The sequence below is a fragment of the Mus caroli genome, chromosome X (genome assembly GCF_900094665.2).
Source record: "Mus caroli chromosome X, CAROLI_EIJ_v1.1, whole genome shotgun sequence".
Lineage (NCBI taxonomy): Eukaryota > Metazoa > Chordata > Mammalia > Rodentia > Muridae > Mus > Mus caroli.
In genome coordinates, this window is record NC_034589.1 from 6,733,550 (window position 1) to 6,739,704 (window position 6,155).

At 44.4% G+C, this 6,155-nt stretch overlaps 1 long non-coding RNA gene across 1 annotated transcript; it reads left to right on the forward strand.

The window, feature by feature from the left end:
- The first annotated feature begins 2,894 nt into the window (after nt 1-2,894).
- LOC115030095 lies at nt 2,895-5,220 on the forward strand. Its single transcript, XR_003835722.1, has 3 exons — nt 2,895-3,085; nt 3,208-3,244; nt 5,022-5,220. It is a non-coding gene; the product is annotated as an uncharacterized LOC115030095 (long non-coding RNA).
- Nucleotides 5,221-6,155: the final 935 nt, after the last annotated feature.

The following is a 6,155-nucleotide window of genomic DNA, read 5'->3' on the forward strand; positions in this document are numbered from 1 at the left end:
AAAGATTTTTTTTTTTTGGTTTTTTTGAGACAGGGTTTCTCTGTGTAACCCTGGCTGTCCTGGAACTCACTTTGTAGACCAGGCTGGCTTCGAACTCAGAAATCCTCCTGCCTCTGCCTCCCAAGTGCTGGGATTAAAGGCGTGCGCCACCACACCCGGCTTTAAAAAAAAGATTTTTAAAAAAGATTTATTTATTTCATATGTGAGTACAACTGTCACTGTCTTCAGACACACCAGAAGAGGGCATCGGGTCCCACTACAAATAGTTGTCAGCCACTATGTGGTTGCTGGGATTTGAACTCAGGACCTCTGGAAGAACACTCAGTGCTCTTAACCGCTGAGCACCTGTGTCTCATGGTGAATGATTGATGTAGGATCTGAGGACATGAAAGCTTGTGTTGTAAAGATCTAAGAATGTTTAGGATACATAGATGCAACTTATAGGGGTCTGAGAAAGTGTCTTACTTAAGGTGTGCACGTGAAATTTGTAAAGGTATAAGAAAATGACTTAAGGGGGGCTGGAGAGATGGCTCAGCGGTTAAGAGCACTGAGGTCCTGAGTTCAAATCCCAGCAACCACATAGTGGCTGACAATCATTTGTAGTGGGACCCGATGCCCTCTTCTGGTGTGTCTGAAGACAGTGACAATTATACTCACATAGGAAATAAATAAATCTTTTTAAAAAAATCTTTAAAGCAAGGATCTAAGCAAAGATTAACCCCTTCCTTCTCTGGGCTTCCGTCTTATTCTGTTAGGTGGTCTGACAAGTCCTTAGAAGTGTGTGAAATCTCTTGCTTGGAGCCAAGTTCCCCCTCTGATGGTGCCCTTTCCTTCTCCCAGCTGGGGAGTGGGGGTGCAGTGTTCCCGTTTCTTTGGGGTCAGTTATTTCAACAGTCCAGTGGTCAGATCGAGAATAATCTGCATTCTGCTAGGCCTGTTAGAGTTTCACAAATTTTAGGGTCATGGGAAAGGGGAAGCTGGGGGGAAGGGTCGCATAAGCAGGGACAGGGAGGAGCAAAGCTGTTCACTTTGTTGTGCCTAGGATGCAAAGAGAGATTAGGAGGGGTCAGGACAAAATACCTTTCAGAGACACGCCCCCAGGGGCTCACTTCCTCCAACTGTGCTGTCCCCAATCGCTTCCATGCCCTCTGAAAATAGCCCCAGTAGGTAACTAGGCTTTTTTTGTTTTGTTTTGTTTTGTTTTTTGTTTTGTTTTGTGAGACAGGGTTTCTCTGTATAGCCCTGGCTGTCCTGGAACTCACTTTGTAGACCAGGCTGGCCTCGAACTCAGAAATCCACCTGCCTCTGCCTCCCGAGTGCTGGGATTAAAGGCGTGCGCCACCACGCCCGGCTGGTAACTAGGCTTTTAACACATGAGTCTGTGGGGACATTTTATATTCAAACTGCAACAGGAGACAGTAACTCATTTCACAGAGTCGTTATAAGGGTAAAGTGAAGTCACGTGTTCAAAGACTGCCTGGCTGACGTAGATGAGTATTTCATTACCGCAATGTAATAGCCAGAGCGGGGTATTCATAGAAAGAAATGCGGTTTATTTAACTCTCAGTTCTGGAGGCTCAAGGCTATGGTACTGTTACCAGCTCAGCTCTGGAAGAGGTCTCTCAGCTGTCTGACATCATAGCAGATGGCAGCGACAGGAGCACTCATCGGACAAGTGATGAGAAACTACAGCGACACTGACCATGTGGGGTCAGATTCAACCTTTTAGAATAATCCTCTTGCTAGGACTACCCCCAGTCATTCCCCATCAACATAGGACCTCCCATCTAGGCCCCATCTCGGGGAAGCTCCTGCTGCTTCCATTTTGCCACACTGGGGACCAATCTCTCAACCCAATTAACCTTTGAGAGGGACAAATGACATCCAAGGCACAGCAGCACCAAACAAAAGCCTCTCTTGCTGTTTCTGTAAGCGTGGTTATTACAACCTCCATTGTATTTCATGTAATCCTTTTTAATGCAAATATGGTATATGAATGCTAAGCCATATTAAAAGGACCTTTTGGATTTAAGTATGAAATGAATTTACCAGCGTATTTTTTTTTCCCAAACTAGAAATCTAAAAGGGGGTTGGAGGCAGGAGGGATCAAAATCTCAGCTCCATAGTAAGTTTGAGTCTAGTCTCGGCGACTTGAAATTTTGACACTCCCTCACCCCAAAATGGGATCTAAATGCTAAAGTTTGCTAATGGAATGGAAAGTGAGGGGACATTATAGTATCAGGTAGGCCTGAAATAAATTGACACAGTTGTCATTTGTATGCCATGACACTGATTTCCACCAGGGCAAGCAGTATTCATCATGTAAAAGGCTTTTATGGGACTCCAGGCTGTAGAGTCCATCTTGTAGGTTTTTAAAATCCCTTCTTTGATTTTTTTTTAAGCCTCTGCATTTCTATACAGGACAGCAGGGGGCAGCTTTATTAGCAACATTAGTACTAAGCCATCCCAAATATCTTGGCCTGCACAGTTTACCTTTATTAGAGAAGTTGGCAAGTCTATTAGTCGTGTCTCTGTTTATATATTCTCAAGGGTATTTATGTATAAGCTCACAGTGTGGCCAAACTGGCTTCATTTGTCCCCAAAACACAGAAGTTGAGGAAATTTGATCGTAAGTCACAAAAGCCCTTAAAAACACACAAATGATTACTGATGGAAATGAACAAAGAATGCTAACAATGCCTTGGTTAGTGGGTTTATTATTTCCCCATCCTCACACTTAGTCTTTTGTCTTGCTATATGGCCACAGTTTTTACAAATCAGTCTTTTATTTCAAATAGCTACCTACAAAAACATTAGCTTAAGAAAGCATAAATTTGGACATTGCTTGTACCGATTGGTGACACATTCTGACATCTTTCCAATTGCAGCGACACAGCATGAAGCATTGTGACGGACTTTACTCTCCAGTGTTTCCAGCGTGGTGAGCTGCGGAAGTACATAAGGAGAGGCCATCTGAAACACATCTTTGCCTTTATTATGGTCTCTTAAAATGTGATTTGGGGAATATAATTTCATTGCGAGCTTCCTTCGCAAGCAGAAAGCCATAGGATTCCTTTAAAATCAGGTAAGAGATATGTGTAAATTAGAGTGCAAGATGTGGGAAAGCAAATTTAGGCTTTTTTAAGCTAATGTGTGTTGTAGGGCGATATCTGAAGGGTTTTGTTTGTCTGTTTTCCTTTTCTTCAGAACCAAAGGAGGACCAAAACCTTGTTGCTGCGTAAAGGTAAGAATCTCGACCCTGTAAGAATGTCGCCTCTGCTTAGACGGCTAATGGGTTAATTTGAGCTCAAATACACACCCTCTTCCTCCCTCCCTTCCTCCCTCCCTCCCTTTCTCCCCCCTCTGTGTATGTGTGTATGTGTGTGTGTGTGCATGAGAGAGAGAGAGGGAGAGGGAGAGGGAGAGAGAGTGTGTGTGTGTAAGAGAGAGACAGACAGAGAAAGAGAGAGAGAGAGAGAGAGAGAGAGAGAGAGAGAGAGAGAGAGAGAGAGAAGACAAATCACAAAGGGATTTTTGTTCAGCCATACTGAGGGACAGTACCTACAGGGAAAAAACTGGACTCTGATCGGTGATCGTGATCGGCATGCTCACTGAAATAGTCAGGAGAGATCTGGCATGGTCAGACAAAAACTTCATGCTCTCATTCAAGAGGAACCTAGATTTAGAAAACAGCAACAACAAAACAAAACCCATGAAAACTACAGAAGGGGTAAGAGGACCTGTGGGAGGGCACAAGGCCATAAGAGAGGATTGCTGGAGGGTGCCCAAAGCACATCATATACATGCTGTGCTTTATAAACAAAAGAAAGAAAGAGCCAGGATATGTTTGATAGAAGCAAGGTATGGTGAGGTGGAAGGGGATGCCTTTGTGGGGCCTGTGCTGAGGTACCCCTTTCCCCTGAGGGACCAGCCACACAATGGTATAGTATAGAATAGAGTTTATTCAGGGCATAGGGAGGGAAGTTGGGGATGGAGTAGAGATAGAGAAATGTGTACGCGCACACACATAACACACACATACACCAGAGGTGGGGGGGGGAGAGGGAATGCCAGGAAAAAAGGGGGGATGGGGAGAGAGGGGGAAAGGATGAGAGGACAGAGGGAGAGCAAGAGAGAGAGGAGGGGGCAAAGAGCTCCTTTTATAGTGAGTCAGGCAGACCTGACTGTTGCCAGGTAACTGTGTGGCAGAGCCTTGCAGGAATGCTGACAATACATGTAGGAAATATCATAATGAAATCCGTGTATGTGTGTGTGTGCATGCATTCATAGAAGCCAGAGGGCAACCTTGGTTGTCATTCTTAGGAGCATCCACCTCCTTTGAGATAGGTCTGTCACTAGCCAGGGCCTCACCAAGGCTGGGCTTGTTGTCCAGCCAGCTCCATGGTTCTACCTGTCTTAACCTCCCCAGCCCTGGGATTACAAGAATACATTGCCATGCCTGGCTTTTTTAAAAAATGCAAATTCTAGGGATTGATTCAGGTTTTCATATATGTAAGACAATCACTTTACCAACTGAGTATCTCCCCAGCTTCCTGCTGTTTGTTTGTTTACAACCAATAAACATTAATAAAAGAAATTCAACGTCACACGGTCAGAATGCAGACAAACGGCCAGAATGCAGTGCTTCTGACCCAGTTCCTCAGAGCTCTCACTGCCATCAGAATCCTCAGTGAACACAGGCTTTCCTTCCAGCCTTTCTCTCAATATTTCGGTATTGAGCTTCCATCAGCATTGCCCACTGAGCTCTGCCGACGGCATTCCCTTCCTTCTCTGGCCCACTTCTCCAGCCTTCTTCACATTCATATCAGAAACCAGTTTCAAAGGTCTTAGGTCTGTGTGGTCAGGCTTAGTCACTGGAACAATCCATTTTTCTGGGACCAATTTTCCGTATTAATTTTCTCCTTGCTCTGACCCAGTTTCTGACAGAAGCCACTCACATCTTTATTTTGGCTCACATTTTCAGGGGGCTCAGTCTGTGATCCCTCTTCTCTGTGTTTCAGGGCCCACTTCCAGCCTCCTGCCACACTCTGGGGCTAAGTCATCAAGCAGACACTGAAGTGGGACAGCATCTTCAACAGGTTTCTGTAAGAAATGTTGAACTGGGTATGGCAGCATATGCTTGCAATTTTAATTCCTGGGAGGTAGGAGATGAGGAGATCAGAAGTTCAAGGTCAGCATTGACTGTGTAACAAGTTTGAGGCCAGCCTTGGCACATGAGACTATGTCCAGAGATAGAAATGAGAGAAAGAGAGACAGAGACGGAAAGACAGAGAAACACAGAGAGAAAGCAGAAGCAAATTATTTCATGTAAAGAATTTAAAATAATGCCTAGCAAGAGTAAGAATTCATTACTAGGGATGTTGTTTTGATAATATTTTCATTTTCTTTTTAATGTATCATGAATCAGTCTTTCTTATTATTCAAGGACTTTTCTTTCCCTATCTGTACCTTGAATGCTTAAGTTCCCATTCACTTCTTTGTTTATGAGATATTGAATTGGGGCTGGCTTACAGTTTAAGGGGTTTAGTCTATTATCATCATGGCAGGAAGCATGGCAGCATCCAGGCAGGCATGGAGCTGGAGAAGGAGCAGAGAATTCTACACTTGATCTGAAGGCAGCCAGGAGGAGGCTCTCATTCCATACTGGGCAGAGCTTGAGCATAGGAGATCTCAAAACCCACGTATACAGCACTTTCTTCAACAAGGCCACCCCTACTCCAATAAGGCCACACCTCCTAATAGTGCCACTCACTATGGGCAAGCATTGAAACGTATGAGTCTATAGGAGCCATACCTATTCAAATTTCCACATCTCATTATAGGGAAAGCCTTCCATGAAATGTCTGAATAAGATGGAGGCAAGTTAGGGCTAGGGGGCTGTGCCCTCTTACTCTTCTGTTACCCTGGGTGCTTGCATGAACCCTTCTATTGGGGCCCTGTTGTTGAAATGAAGGTGGTCACATGTCTCTTCTCCCAAGAGGGATCATGGAAGAGTTAAGACTGTCATTTCAAGTCAAGTCATGGTTAAAGACTGTAAGTGGGGACTTCCTTGTTTTGCTTGGCTTGAAAACAAAACAAAACTTAAGTCACCAGAAATCAAACGAACAAATGAGAACAAACACGGAGTAGCAGGT